This window comes from Marmota flaviventris, chromosome 6 (genome assembly GCF_047511675.1).
Source record: "Marmota flaviventris isolate mMarFla1 chromosome 6, mMarFla1.hap1, whole genome shotgun sequence".
Taxonomy (NCBI): domain Eukaryota; kingdom Metazoa; phylum Chordata; class Mammalia; order Rodentia; family Sciuridae; genus Marmota; species Marmota flaviventris.
Window position 1 is genome coordinate 104547119 of NC_092503.1, and position 16979 is coordinate 104564097.

Below are 16979 nucleotides of genomic sequence, written 5' to 3' on the forward strand. Positions count from 1 at the left end.
AAAACTTGGAACGGAATCACCATTTGACCCAGCTATCCCACTCCTTGGTTTATACACAAAGGACTTAAAATCAGCATACTATAGTGACTCAGCCTCATCAATGTTTATAGCAGCACAAGTCACAATAGCAAAACTGCCCTTCAAGAGATGAATGATAAAGAAACTATGGTAATATACAACAATGGAATATTACTCAGCATAATAAAATCATGGCATTTGCAGGTAAATGGATAGAGTTGGAGAATATCATGCTAAGTGAAGTAAGCCAATCCCAAAAAACTAAATGAAGAATATTTTCTCTGATATGAGGATGCTGATCCATAGTGGGGATGGTGAGGGAGCATGGGAGGAATGGACAAACTTTAGATATGGCAAAGGGGAGGGAGGATAAGGAGGGGGCATGGGGGTAGAGAATGCATACCTATAATTTGTTTTGCATCTTTTGATACATTTCAGTGACACTTTTACTTTCAGTAATTTGTGCTATTATCTTATGTTTCTGGAAAATTATTTTAACATCTTATTTCATTATAGGGGAATTCAATAATGAAAATCAAAATAAATTTCACTGTTTATTAAACTTTTCACTAATTACATTAATAATTTTAATAATATAATATGATGTGGGATTTTGTAATATGTATTATATAATCCTTAGACATCATAAAGGTAGTTTACCAAAAGCTAATTATTAGGTGATGCTGTGGAGGACTATTGAGAAATAAGTACACAAAGCTCCACCTACTAACCTAGTATTATACTCTCTGAACTATTATAAAAGTTTAAGCCTTCTGTAATCCATTATTAATAATACTGTAAACCCCAATTATAAAAGAATTGCCAACATTAACTGAGTTCCTCTTTAGAATTAAATAATGACTTATTTAGAACTGAAACATGTGATAAGATCCATAGGGGGTTTTCACCAAGGCACATTATCTTGCATAATTCAAGGTAACCAAACAAGAAAAGTAAGTGACTTGTGTTACATGTATATATATATTGCTGTACTGAAGGTCAAAATATGTTCATCTTCCTTTGGTCACAGGAACGTCTTACCCTTCCCATCTTCCTAACTCAGGTATAGTATTTACTGCATTATTTTGAAATAAGAGTTATCCACAGTTGAAGGAAAAACTTTTGTAGCCTTAAATTTTATCCCCAACATTACTTCTAGTAGCTAAGAGTCTAGTAATCATCAGGACTTGCTTCCAATGTTTTTCTCAGCATTGTCATGGTCTAATATAGCAGAGAATCAAGAAAAATGGATCATGTAAGGAATATTATATTCATATTTGACATAACACTTATAAATGGGATTGTAGATAAACTGAAGTACCTTTAGGATAAAGCTACTATAGTACAGAGGATATTCAAGACATATCATACTTGAATTGATTGAAGGAGGCAATTTGTCCAACTATTCAATAGGAGTCCTGTGATAGCCAGCTTCAATATTTAGTGATCGTTAAAAAGAAGAAGAAGAGAGGAAGAAGAAGGAGGAGGAGGAAGAGGAGGAAGAGGAGGAGGAGGAGGAGGAGGAAGAAGAAGAAGAGAAGGAGGAGGAAAAGAAGAAGAAGAAGGAGAAGGACTAGAGTGAAACTTAATAGGGAAAAGGTGTTTTAAGAAGTTACTTTTATAGAAGAGAGACTAATAAAGAATAAAAGGATGGGGGAGGGGCAGGGAAGGATAGTGGGAGGTGGATAGAATCAAAGTATGTTACATGTATGTATGAATATACCACAATGAAAGCCATTATTCTGTATAATTAGTATGTATGGGTTTTTTTAAAGAGTCAATAAAACACAATGGAGGATGTAGATGAGAAAAAGGGGCTTTCTTCCTTTTTTTTTTTAACCTCCTGTCAATATTCTTCCCAGAAGTCAGCAAACTTTTTCTATAAAGAGCTGGATATTAAATACCTCAGGTTTTGCAGGCCACAGAGTCTCTATTACAACTACTCAGCTCAAACAATATATAAATGAACTAATGTTGGAGAAAAAAGAAGTAACTTCTAAAATTAAAAAAGGGACTGTGGCAAAAAAATATTTAACAATGTTTCAGTAATAATAATAATAATAATAATAATAATAATAATAATAGACAATTATATGAACCTAAGGTAGAAGTGTAATGTATCTATAAACTCATCACTTTCTCCAGGGGTTTCTCTTCAGATGAATGCATATTCAGAGTTCTATCACTTTGGTGTGCTTACTTGAAAATTAATTTCTTTCTCAGTAGTATCTTAAAGATTACCATGACCAACAGAGAAAAATTTTAAAACAAGGTTTTACATTAACTTCCTTGCAATTGGAGATGTTTGTTAGTGATATGGATTATCATAGTCCAAGTTTTACTATTATGTATTGATTAGTTCTCAAATATTTTTTCCTTCTAAAGGAAATAGGAAAAATTTGCTGCTATATTCTGGGATTCCAGCCTGAGAATGAATAAGAAAGTCTACATTTGTAGTAAAGAGTAAGACAGATATTTATTAATAAAAACTGTCCATCTGACCAAGGATATCTGTTCCCACAAAAGTTTTTGAACTCTACAAAAAGCCACAAATTTTATTCCTTAAAAATGTAATTTTTTCAGAGAGTAAGATAATTTTATAACATGTAAGTCTCATAAATACCTCATTTCTTCCAGAGACAATGGTGTTAGCAGGCATATGTTTCGTGGTACTTCTGCAACACGCTGCAGGCATGGTATGGATTTAATCTAATAATAAATTTTGAGCCCTATTAGTAGGATTGCCTCAACCATAGCTCCAGTGGCTGTTATGTAGGAAATTATGATAGTGTCAAATGTTCTGAGACAGAGAATGGAAGGACATATTATCTGGCCACATAATACACCTTTTACTTCATCTTGTTCTCATCACTGTGTATGTTTAATGACTAAATTATCAGACAAAAGGAAAGAGTAACTCTCGTGAACTTATTAATACTATAGGGTAAGCAATAAAACAGTAGATCAGCAATACAAACACCAGATATGATCATAATGATATGTATAGTGTGGTATTGAGTATAGTAGATTGAGAAGCAAGGGGACAATGAGCCATTAGAGAAATATGTGAATTTTTATTCTAGAAGTGAAACACATCCCTCTCCTTTCTAAAACAGGAAATTCAGTCAAGTAATAAGAGATCGGCATATAAGTTTCCACTTCCTCTCACCCTCATTGGGAGAGTCAGCTCTTAGGTGGACATAAGGATAAGTAGGACACTGAAATTACACTGTGTACCAGGAGAATGGAAACTGATTTCATACCTCAAACTAGAATAATTATTGTAATTCAGCTTCTGTCTTTATTTAAAGGAATAGTGTTTTAGTCTGACTTCTAAAGAACTAAAGCTTTTTTTAGTCTAAAATGTGCTTAAAGAAACCAAAAAGGTAAAATAAATTTTACATACCTCAAAGGAAGATAAGTAAAATCAAGTTATCCCATAGTTAGGTATCTGCAGTTTTTCTTAGTATCTTTGCCAACCACATAAATAGATGGGTGTCAATACAGGAGAGGAAGAATTTTAGATGAAGTTTATTTACACTATTTCCTAGGTGGTAGCTGTATTCCAGGTGCCAGTGTGTTGATTTGGAAGGACTCTATTTAGCATCAAAAGAGTTTGGTTCAGCCAAGTGTAGTGGCCTTTCTCTGCAGTTTCAGCTACTGGGAAGGCTGAGGCAAGAGAATCACTTGAGGCCAGAAGTTGAAGACCAGCATGATAAACATAGCAAGACCCCATCTAAAAAAAAAAATAAAAAAATATATATATATGTGTGTGTGTGTGTGTGTGTGTATTATGTACATATGTATACATACACATATGATTATATGTTTTATATCTATGGATATACATATTGTGATATACATATGTGAGATATATATATATATATATATATATATATATATATATATATATATATATCCCAAGCAGAGAGAATGAGAATTTGGTTTAAATCTTGGCCTAATATTGTTCATTTTCCAAAGGAGATTAAGGATATTTTTCACATATTCCAATTTCTAGGGTCCTCATCTATAAAATGAGCATAGAGCATTAGCCAGTGTCTATTAACATTGACTAATTGTCTGAACATTGCCCATTAAAGAGCTATTTATCTGATCTAGAATATTGCATTTTTACAATGAGAAAAATAACTACCACAATGGCTTGCTTTGAGAATTAAATTATATAACAGTAGTTCCATAAATAGCAGATATTAAAATTATTTCACCATTTTTTTAAGATGTAAAGAAAACACAACATATTGACGAGTGTTGCTAAGGTTGATCACATGGCATGTGCCTACTTAGTACTCCCTGCTACCTTCCAGGGGATCTGCTGTACCTCAAGAATTTCTGTCATTTGCTTTTGGACTCTTTCCTGAATGATGTGATCTGTATCTTTGAAAACATATTTAGCATTCTTCCCACTTATTATCCACGTACTGCTTTAAGTTATAAATCACTATTTTTGCTGCCTTGTGCTCTATAATGATATAACTGGAAAAGCAAAACTAGTAGTGTATATAAGGTGAATTTGAGGTAAGGTCTGTGTATAGTAAGAAAAGAAATTAGATATTAGGCTACTGAAACAACCTTATGCAGAAGAAGGGATGGATTTAGCATACTCATATACTTGTGTGTCTTCTGAAATTATATTTCCTAGAAGCCTATAGTATTTTGCCAACTACTTCATTTAATTTTGACCACTGGTTAAAAAAGTGATTACTAATAAAGGAATAAAAAAGTAAGTGAGTTCACTTATTGCAAAATGTCTATTATAGTAAACTGTTTTCTAAAAATGTAGTAGTAGCTCCAGTATACTACCCTCATTATTGAAATAGAGCCCAGAGGTACGAGAGATCCTGTGAGAGATCTGTTGTCATTTATTAATTTGCCCTCCTAAGTTTAAGTAATCAGTTCCTGGTTATAAAGAAAAAAAAAAAAAGAGATGCTCACATAACTCAGTCAACCTTTCTGAATCTGTTTCCTGCAAAACAAAGAAGAATCTTTCACTTAGAGTCTAGACAGGGAACAGATTTCCACAGGTGGTTTGAATGAAGATCTTCAGTGAGGGATGTTTATGTACAGGCAGAATAGGATTGGAAGGAACATGAATGGAGAATGACAACAGCAGGAAGTCTTTCTACTCCTAGGCCTGAGGGATGCAAGGAGGAAATGAAAGAAAGTGTGAAGCCACCAAAGTGGATTTATAATGCAGGGAGCTATTCCCAGAAATGAAGTGCAGAAGTCAAGGGAGTAAACAAGAGGTGCCCCACCTCTCTCCTCACCCTCAGTTCCTCCAATTTCTCCCTTTGACCCAGAAAACTGGAAGAAAGCCCAGGTAGTGCAAGCTGGAAGGACCAGCTTCCTGGCACAAGTCAGGGCAGAAAAGGGTGGATAATAACTGGATTGAGCGAGACAGCAATTAGAAAAGAATCATCACAGTCTTGTACTAGATAGTTTCCAAGGATTCATTGTGCTTTCATTGTCCTTTTTTTTTTTTTTTTTTTAGAGAGAGAGAGAGAGAGAGAGAGAGAGAGAATTTTTTTTTTTTTTTAGTATTTATTTTTCAGTTTTCGGTGGACACAACATCTTTATTTTTTTATGTGGTGCTGAAGATTGAACCCAGCGCCCCGTGAATGTCAGGCGAGAACGTTACCGCTTGAGCCACATCCCCAGCCCTTTCCTTAATTTTTAAATGGATATTTTTTTTCAGTTTTTAAACATATGCTCTTCTGTAAAATATTTTAGTACTGGCATAAAAACAAACACATAGATCAGTGGGCCAGAATAGAGGACAGAAACAAACCCCATAGCTACAGTCATCTGACTATTGATGAAAGTGCCAAAAACATGCATTGGTGAAAAGACACCCTCTTTAACAAATGATTCTGAGAAAGTATATATCCATATGTAGAAGATTGATATCCATAACAATTAATAAATGGGCAAATAATTTTTTCCAGACAATTAACCACTGAGCCACATCTCCAGCCCTATTTTATATTTTATTGAGAGACAGGTTCTCACTGAGTTGCTTAGCACCTCACTTTTGCTGAGGCTGGCTCTGAACTATGATTCTCCTGCCTCAACTTCCCTAGCCAAAGGTGTGTGCCACTGCACCAAGCTAAGGAGACACATTTCTTATCTTTTGACTGGTACAAAAGTCAACTCAAATGGATCAAAGACTTAACTATAAGAATTTTTTTTCTGTTAAAAGAAAAAATGGGGGAAACATTTTAATGTGTATGTGCAGGCAAATCTTCCTGAATAAGATCACCTATAGTTCAGTAAATAAGAAAAAGAATCAATAAATGGGATGGCATCAAATTGAAAAACTCTGCACAGCAAAGAAAACAATAAACTGAGTGAAGAAACAACAATAGAATGAGAGAAAATCCTTGTCAGCTACTCCTCTGACAGAGGACTAAGATCCAGAATATATGAAAAACTCAAAAACCTCAAATTAAAAAAAACAATCAATAAATTGGCAAATGAATTGAACAGACACTTCTCAAAAGAAGAAGTGCAAATGGCGAATAACTATATTAAAAATATTCAACAATTTTGGTGATCAGGGAAATGCAAATCAAAACTATACTGAAATTCCATCTCATTCCAGCTAGAATGACAAGTATTAGGGATGCAAATATCAATAAATGCTGGTGAGGATTCAGGGTAAAAAAAGAATTCTTACACACTAAGGCTAATTATATAAATTAGAAAAGCCACTAATCATTATGGGGGTTCTCCAAAGAGCCAAAATTAAGTCTATCATGTAATTATATTTTACCACTCCATATTTATCTAGAATTAAAAGCAACATATTTTAGAGATGCATGCATGTCCATGTTTATTTCAGCACAATTCACAGTAACCAAGTTATGGAATCAGCCTAAGTGTCTGTCCTCAGATGGATGGATAAAGAAAATTTGCTATACCTATACAATGGAGTTTTATTCTGCCATAAAGAAGAGTACAATGATGTGATTTGCAAGAAAATTGGTGGAACTAGAGACTATTATGTTGAGCAAAATAAGTCAAACTCAGACAAAAGTATCATATGTTTTTTCCCATATGTGCAAGCTAGAAGGGTTTAAAAAAAAGACTATGAAATTAGAAGAGAGATTAACAGAGTAGAGGAAGAGGATGTGGGAGCAGATAAAGGGCAGAGGAGATATTGGTTACTAAAATTAATTGAATTGTGATTTTATATATGCATAAATATGCCAGAGTAAAATACATCATTCTGTATAATTAATATGCACTAATAAAAACTAAACATTAAAAATGTTCCTCTGTTTATACTCTTATAAAGATAGAAAATGACAATTTCTTGAGGTTAGTTTAAACATACATATGCACAGAAAACATATTCTTATAAGATATACTGAATATTGTTGGCAAGTGAACCCTGGAATGCTACTCATATTTTTAATTTGATTAATATCTGATATGATATAGCCTTTCTCTGTTTCACTATATTTAAAAAAATGGTATTATCTGCATTTTGAATAAATCTGTCTTGCTGGCTACCATGTGGGTCACAGTCTATTTTTGCAGAGCTCCAGAAAGTATTTCTTATTGGAATTTTCTGGTACAATTAGGCCACTGATGAGGATTTTAAATTCTTGCATTGTTGAGAGACAGGATCATGTGTAGACAAGTTACAGATCATATTAATCTATTACTAATGGCAAAAAATGAGTAATTTAAAAAGACAAGCCCATGTTTCCCAGAACAATTCTGTAAATTAGACATGTAATTCTCAAAGCACAGGCCCTGAGTACTTATTAGAAATGCAAATTATCTGGTCCCACCCTGGCTTCCTGAATCAGAAACTAGGAGATGGAGGCTAGCATTCTGCAGGTTAAAAAGTCCTGGGTAACTGCTGTCATTATTAAAGTTTGAGATCATAAAACTAAACATTTTATCAATTACTATATTGATAGAGTAAATTGTAATTCTGTTACTTTGATATTCAATGTTGTAACTTTGTTAACTTCTTGCTTCTTTTTAAAGGCGAATGTCTCATTTTTCTCTTTATTGACCCATCATCCATCAGTTCAAATGGAGATTACTAATAAGCACAATGATCTTAGGAGGATGACAAATCCTAGAGCAAGCAATATGCTTAAAATGGTAAGCCCTATCTTGTCAATGAATCATTACAATCAGCATTTAGCCATTAAACAATGGACATTAAACCAGGACCTATAGATTTAAAAATAATCTGTTTATATTACTGGATAGTTGTCATCTCAGTGTCTGGAACTGGCCATTAAATATACAATTTTGAACTGAAAAACAAAAGTTAATTCTATAAGCAAGGATGGGGGTATAGTTAATGGGTAGATGATATGCAAGAAACCTTACAGATTAAATAAATTGAATAGACACCAATCTGCAAATGAAATCTTAGGATCTATAATAAAATATGGTGAATAGGTTTGTAAATTAAAAGTCTTGCTCTTTTCTGCTATGATTAGTTCTTAAGTTATATAATATATATGTATTTAGACAGTACACTGATCAAAGGGTCATATGCAGATATTTATTAGCATGATAGAATGGTATACCAAAATACAACAAAGCAGGAGATATTTATACACATAAAAAATATCAGGAGGATATGATGGTTGGTTTCGGGCTAGTTATGTAATCTGTAAGTTCCTCAAATTTCTTTCTAGTAGTGGAATTAACTCAAAATTTGCTGTACCTTTGTGGGAATAAATAGAGATGATATTAATGTAAATAAAAAGCCACGTATGTATGAGTACTTAATAAAAATCAGTTTTTTTCTTTCTCTTCTAAATTCAAGTATTTAAAGTGTTATCATATGAAAAATAGATTTGTTGGGACAGATCAAATATCTTTGGAAGTATATATAGCTAGGTAAGTTTTTAAAACCAAAACTAGCAATTTGCTACAATAATCTGTCTTAGAAGGCATATATTTCATTTACAGGCTAAATACTATCCTTTACAGGAGTTTTCCCTTTTTAAATATTTTTTAGTTGTAAATGAACACAATATCTTTATTTTATTTATTTATTTTTTATGTGGTGCTGAGGATCTAATCTAGTGCCTCACACTAGGCAAGCGCTCTACCACTAAGCCACAACCCCAGCCCTAGAGGAGTTTTCAATGACAAATAAGAAATAAAATCTGTTCTCTCTATAATTCATTTCAATTCTGAGATGCTATGAAAGTTGGTGCTCAATCTAGATTTCAGGAAGGAATTTTTCTACTGAGTCTTTCTTTTCTAAGTAGTTCTTTTGTGCCGGGTGCAGGGAATAAATACCTCATGACTCTAATATGTAACTAATGTTGCCTTCTCAAAGATATAAGATATTTTTGCTCTATTGTAAACATCTTTTCTCATCCTACTCTGAAAAATTCTTTCTTCTTCAAAAGCAATCTCTAGGAATCTTTGCTTAACTTGTCAGAATTATAATAATAAAATATTTATTTATATTGATTTTCCTAGATTTTTTGAAATTTTGAGATATGGGATAGAGTGGGCATTTATCTTTTCCTTCACAACTGTGAAGTATAACACAGACTTTTCTAATGTTGAATTAGAAAAGTCTAGTTTCTGAGAGTATATTAGTCTATGAAAACTATTACATTTATAGTACCAATTACAGGGGCCAAACAGCACATGCTTAGATCTCAGTTCTTATTAGTTAGATATAATCATTAAAAAAAATGTTTTGTCCTTCTAAAAGATTATGCCCACAGTTTTAAAATGTTTATTGTGCTTCTGGAACACTAGATGACTATTTTTCCCAAAATATTTTATTCTATGACCCCCAGATGGATATATTGTGGTAACTCAATAATTTAGGAAGCAAGAAATGTGTCTTTTATTAGAATCGGGGGGAAATGAGAAATGATAGAAAATGATTCTTCAGACAGGTATTTGTTTTCAACATAGTCATATACTTAACCATTATATTGTGAAACCATCCTATTTTAACTTGTAAATGTTTGTCATGTGCTTTGAGAACTGGAATGCTGAAGTTGCCAAGAATGCTGAAAAGTGGGCAAACAGGTGCACCTTGTCTCACAGCTCAAGAAGTCAACGAAAAGTTAGTTGTAAGTCAAACCTCTAATGACTAATGTGGTGGCATTTTTTTTTAAATTTTTTAGTTATAGGTGGATGCAATATCTTTATTTTATTTTTATGTGGTGCTGAGGATCAAACCCAGTGCCTCACGCATATTAGGTGAGCCCTCTACCTCTGAGTCACAACACCAGCTCCATGTGGTGGCATTTTTAAAAACTAAAGATTAATTAACTATGAACCAGCATGGTAGTGTACGCCTCTAATCCCAGAGCTCCAGAGTCTAAAGCAGGACAATCCAGAGTTCAAAGCCAGCCTCAGCAATGGCCAAGCACTAAGCAACTCAGTGAGACCTTGTCTAAATGAAATACAAAATAGGGCTGGGGATGTAGCTCAGAGGTCCAGTGTCCTTGAGTTCAATTCCCAGGACTCTCTCTCCCACCCCCACCCTTCCTGCCCCCCCAAAAAAAAGATTAACTATGAATGAGGAAGAGAATAAGTTTGGAAATGAAGGACTTGCTTTTATATATCAGTTTTGGTCTTCTCATCCACCCTCACACTCATTTATTTACTTCCAGTCTTTTCTTTTTCAAGACTCATCCTAAAATTACTTTATTCCTGCTGCTTCACACCAGATATTTAGATTTTTGTCTGAGAAGCAGTGAAAAGCAAAAGTTAGGACAAAAGAGAACAAAAATAGATTGTTTTAAATATTTTTTGGAACTTAAGTCCACTTAGATATTAATCGTCCATGGTAGCCATATGCCAAGTTTTATTCTTCAAAATCTAAAAATCTCCCACTGAGAATATTATGGCCAAACCCATCAGACCATGAGCTCCTGGCAAAAATTATTACTTTATTTTTATAAGGAATATTTTATTATTACCACTTAGGATAATTTTCCAGAGCATAAGTGAAAATCAGTTTAATAGTGAATTAATTCTCTACCTGTGTTCCAAGGTCTTCACGCTGTTCCATTCTACCTGACAACTCTGCAATTTACCTTATATCTTTTACTAAAATCTGTTCAGCCTACTGATTACTCCAAACATGGCCTTGTCACTCCTGTGTCCATGACTTTAAGTTCATCATTTACCCACTAGACACTACATCTGAGCTCTGATCAGTTTGCTGTTTGCTTCATGTGTGCACCTTATTTCCCCACCTTAAGAGCCAAAGTACAAAAGTCATGTTTGTAATTTCCTCAATATCCCCTACATGCATGTTATGAAGGCATGAGAGAAAATACTCAATAATTGACAAAATATTGAGTTTATCGATATTGCCAAAATCATATCTGTTATCTTATCTCTCTTGTTCCTTCCAATTCTGAGACTCTGTGAAAGTTGGTGCTAAATCTAGTTTATAGGAAGGAATTTTTCTGCTGAGTTTTTTTCCAGAACTAAAGCTACATAATCAGTTTGAAAACAAAGCATTAATTACATTTTTAAAAGATCTATTCATTCATGGGAAGGAGGAAAAGCAAGTGATTCCAAGTCACAGAGCAATGCTTTTGAAGTTGATACTGGATTTCTTCCACAAATCAGTCAGTTGAAGATAACTGTACATGAATGAGAAGCAATATTGATCTCAGAAGCTAAAAAAATGTAATAATTTTCAATGAGAAATCTTTACAAGTACTGATTTAACTACTGGTTCATTATCTTTTCTAATTTTTAGTTGCTAATTGTGGAGAGAATTTATTCATGTCCAGTGCTCCCTTACCATGGTCACATATAATCCAAGTTTTTTATGATGAAGTTAAAAATTTTAAATATGGAGTTGGAGATATTCGAGCAAATTCTAAAACTGGTCATTATACCCAGGTAAAAACATAATGCCAAAACCTTAATGCTTCTCTTTCTTCTATCATCCCAAACTAATCTTTTTCCTCAGTTTTTCCTGGAGATGCCATATACATCTGAACTATGGTTATCTGAGTTTGTGTATGAAAACTACCCTGCTTTACGAAGCATACATTACCCATCAATAGCCACTATTTCTAGGATATTTTCAAACACCTATGTGCTTTTTGTGATTTTGGATTTACCACAATAGAGTCTTTCAAATAATGGCCATAGGAGTAAAGTAATAAAATTATCTCAGTTATATTTAGGCAACATTAAATTATCTTGAAGCAAGGAAACAAAAGCTTTGAGCTATTTTCACTGAGCCAGTCACAGCTTGAAATGCTAAAGAGAAAATAATAATCATGAAGTATGTACTCATATGCATACAAAGTATTTTTAATAGTATTGAATAAGTAATTTTTTGTATTTTTGTGACACAAAATTAAAGTTATCTTGTGAAAATTGATATATCTGCAGAAAGGCACAAGGTTGACATGATTTCTTATTGTTTTTCCCTGCAAAACTTGAATTGCAGTTTGCTACTTTTCCTGGTGGCCTGATACCCACTTGCCCACTTCTTTGCGAATCACAGGGTGGATCAACTGTTTTAACAAATGTATCATGGATGTATAAAGCTTCCTGTAACTTTAAATGAGGCTCTATAATTGAAAGGAATTTTTTAAAAGAGTAATCATCCAGTTTTAGATGGAAATGTTGGAAATTGGAAGACAATATTTTTCAGCTTTTAAAATTCTCTTCATTGATAACTTTTAATCAGCAATTAAGAAACAAAATGTCATATACTGTGAACACTATCAATTTAATCTAAATGATTTTATTTTAAACTTTTCTCCTGCAGCTTGTTTGGGCCACTTCCCACCAGATTGGTTGTGCCTTAGCCCACTGTCCTCACAAGCACCTCTCCTATTTCTACGTTTGTCATTATTGCCCAGAGTAAGTATTGCACAGAGGATCTTTTTTGGCCTATGGTAGGTCAATGGTCTGCACTTGGGCTATGAACCAACTCCTTTTGTCAATCTGAGCTTATAAGGTAGCTGCATAGACATTGAGCATGGATTTGGAAGAAAGGGGAGCATTGGAAAAGACAAGAAACAAGCAGTATGTTCTAAGGGATGACAAAACTAGGAAGCTGATGGCATCATGCATACAGCATGGGCTCTGTGGACCATCAGACTCAACGACAAACATTGGCATGGTTACTTGCTAGCTGTGTGGGCTTCAGTTCACCAAAAACTTAATAACCTGGAGCTCCTTTCCACTTACCTATAAAGAGGCAGTGGCAATGTATTCAGGGATTTTTATCAGGATTAAATATGATAAGTCATAATAAGTGCCTGGCATAGTTGACATTAATAAATTTGCAATGAAAGAAAAATCATCTAATAAAGAAGCAAGACATATTTGCTCCGATTCTTAGGAACTTCACTGTAAATTTGTCCTCTGTTTGAATGCCCTTTGTCTATTGGAAAGGTGGTCCAATTCTGACTCTTTTCTTCTGCATATATTTAAATCCTGCATAATTTACCTTCAATTTATTTTTATGGCTCCTGCCTTCAGAAATCTTTCCTTTTGTGAGTTCCTGTGACTGTAGTCCACATACACGGTAAAATCTCGAATTCCTTAATGTTGTCACTAATCCATTCCTCCAAATATTTCTTTGCCAGGGGAAACAATAGAAATACAAAGAAGACCCCATATAAAAAAGGAAAACCATGTGGGGACTGCCCTAATAACTGTGATAATGGGCTTTGCAGTAAGTCATTTATGTTCTTTATCAAATGATGATGTTTCCACTTACTCTGATCTTATATGGAAGACAGGCTGAGATTTCACCCTGATACAAGCATGTCCCCATCCTGATTCTGGGCCCTCCTTTTCCTACTTCAGTCCTTCTGCTCTTGATAACAAACACAGAATTAAAAGTTCTGGTGGTAAGTGCAGCTGCTATTTCAGGATGACACTAACTGAAGTAAGATAAAAATAGTCATGCAGGCCTGGCATAGTGGTGCACACCTCTAATCCAAGTGGTTGGGGAGGCTGAAACAGGAGGATGGTGAATTCAGAGCTAGCCTCAGTAACTAAGCCCTAAGCAACTCAGTGAGACCCTGTCTCTAAATAAAATACAAAAAAAGGTCTGTGGATGTGACTTAGTGTTTAAGCACCCCAGGTTCAATCCCTATACAAAAAAAAAAAAATAGTAATGCAAAACAAATTTAAGCCATGCCAAAGTGGAGTTGAATTTTCCATTTAGCTCCCTTTAGAATCTTCAACTTGTCTTTAGTTAAGGAAGGGAAAAACAGATTTTTAGAAACTAACTGACTATAAAAAGTTAGGTAGGGTCAGGCTCAATTTGCTCCTACCCTTAATAAAAATCAGGAAATATAGGAAAAGAAAAAATGGTTCCTCTCTAGCAACCATACATCATGGGAAGCAGGCACCTGATAAAGAATACTGGACTATTTTAAACACATATGTTGAAGGTTCCAGCAAGTTTTCTACTACTCCCCATAAACTACACACACACATACACACACACACACACACACACAGCAGAATCACTGCTAGTCTGGGCTACTTTTCTTTTTGTTTGGTTGCTACTCCACACCTGTGTGTTGTTGCGTGAAACATGAACTGCTTTTATGCTCCTACTTACAACCCTTGCTCTTTTCTATCATTTCTCTGTTGTACAAACTTATATAACAACACACATACCCTCACACATGCATGTGCTGGGCTAATATATTGAGAAATAAATTTATTTCTGTTACTGTACACTTTATTCAAACAGTATAGAAAATTTCTTTGTTTTCTTAAAGCTCTATATTTTGAGAATTCTATATCTGCTACATCAGGTATGTCTATTAAAATAATTTAAGCCTGTTTTCCCTTATTTATATAAGGAGAATTAAAGAAATGAACAATTACAGAGAAAGTGGGTTTTTCTTGAGATGATACAGTTTGGGGAAAGTAATACTATAGACTAAGAAACACCATTTTGTCTTTTGTTTCATTTTAGCCAATCCCTGCAAGTATATTGATAGGTTCTTCAATTGTGCAGATTTAGTCAAAGAATTCGGGTGTGATATAAACATCACAAAAGAAAACTGCAAAGCTACCTGCAGATGCTCTTCTGAGATAAAATAATAACATGGCAACATTTCTTCTCAAGAGTAAAGTGACTCCATTTAAATCCCTGCAAAATTCCATTGTCTTTTTCTTAATGAGTATAGTTTTGAAGCTGTGTTTTATACAATACATCCTAATACCTTCACCCACTGTATTTGTTAATACAAGAATAAGGAAAAATCGGTGATGAGAACAATAAATTCAAAAACTGAATAACAGATAAAAATATGATGCTGAATCTAATAATCTTTATTATAATTGGTAAGACATGTTTACAGCTTTGTGTAATTCACAAATAAATGTGTTCAAAACATTTAAAACCTAGGGCTCAGAAATCTTTTCCTTATTCTAAAGCATTAAAAACTGCATTGGACCAGGTATGGTGGTGCACACCTGTAATCCCAGCAGGTCTGGAGGCTAAGGCAGGAGGATAGCAAGTTCAAAGCCAGCCTCAGCAACATAGCGAAGCCCTAAGCAACTTAGTGATTCCCTGTCTTTAAATTAAAAAAATAAAAAAAGTTTGTGGATGTTGCTCAGTGGTTAAGCACCTCTGGGTTCAATCTCTAATAGAAAAGAAAGAAAGAAAGAAAGGAAGGAAGGAAGGAAGGAAGGAAGGAAGGAAGGAAGGAAGGAAGGAAGGAAGGAAGGAAGGGAAATTGCATTGGTAATGGTATGCACCTGGATAGCTCTTTTCTGACTGGAATGAATAATTCAAAGATGACACAGAGATACTGCAATAAAGTTGGGTTTCCTTGATCTGAATGGAAATCAAAAATACATACAAATCTATGACTTTGAGCAGAAATGTGGAAGAAGTTACTAAAAGGATGATTCACAAACACCCAGTTACAAGACCTAAATCCATTTATATATTTGGAATCAACAATTGAGGGGAAGTCCATGTCCTGAGAAAAAGCTCCAACAATATACTCATGGATATATTTCTTCAAGCTCTCCTCAGAGGAACCCAGGGCCACTTGCAAATGTGACTGGCAATGGAATATGGGGAAAACATTTGGTTTTTCTTATTGGATATTCATTTAAAACTGATATTGTTCTTCAAAGACCTGAACTACCAACAAGTACATGGGTCAGAGTGGAACTGATGATGGTCAAGACAATGAATTTTTACCTAGTGCATCCCATCCCAGATCACCTCCCAAAGGGAATGCAGCCTGATCCCAAAGTATACAGTCACAAGCCGAGCATGGGCTGTGTGTGGACTGTTGAGCATAGTAGCCTCCTGAGGGAATAAGTCTGGCATTAGGAACTCCCTGTGGCATCCTCACAGGGATTGACTGCTGATGCAGGTGAACTTCCCCCTCAGGCCCTGCCAAAGATCCCACCCAGCACCTGAGATGGGTGTGACCTGCCAAGATGTCAACCAATCTGCTGACTGCAAGAAATCATGATCAAGTCTCTGCCCTTGAAACCTTACCCCTGCCTTTGTTGTACCCCCTTAAATAAACCATCCGAGGCATCTTTCATTTACCTAGTTCCAGGACCCATGGAGACTAGATCTATCAGGGGCTTTGCTTTCTGTAAATATATTTCAGAGTATTTGTGCTTTATTATTTACTAATTATTTGAGATTATAAATTTTAGGGTGGCTTGGATTATCCTGGGCAGGAAGAAGAACCCCTTAATGAGATGCTGGTCTTCATCCCCCTTCATACTATATAGTAGAAATAAATATACATAGATATTATCAGAATCCCCACACTAGATCTCTGACCTGAAAATTAAGAGTTCCATGGTATAAAGGGCCAAGTGCAAGCCACTGAAACTACCCATTTATTTCTACCAAGATAGCAAATCAAAACTAAATTCACACTGGATGCAGTGGTACAGCCTGTAATCCCAGGCACCCAGAAGGGTAAATCAAAAGAATCAAAAGT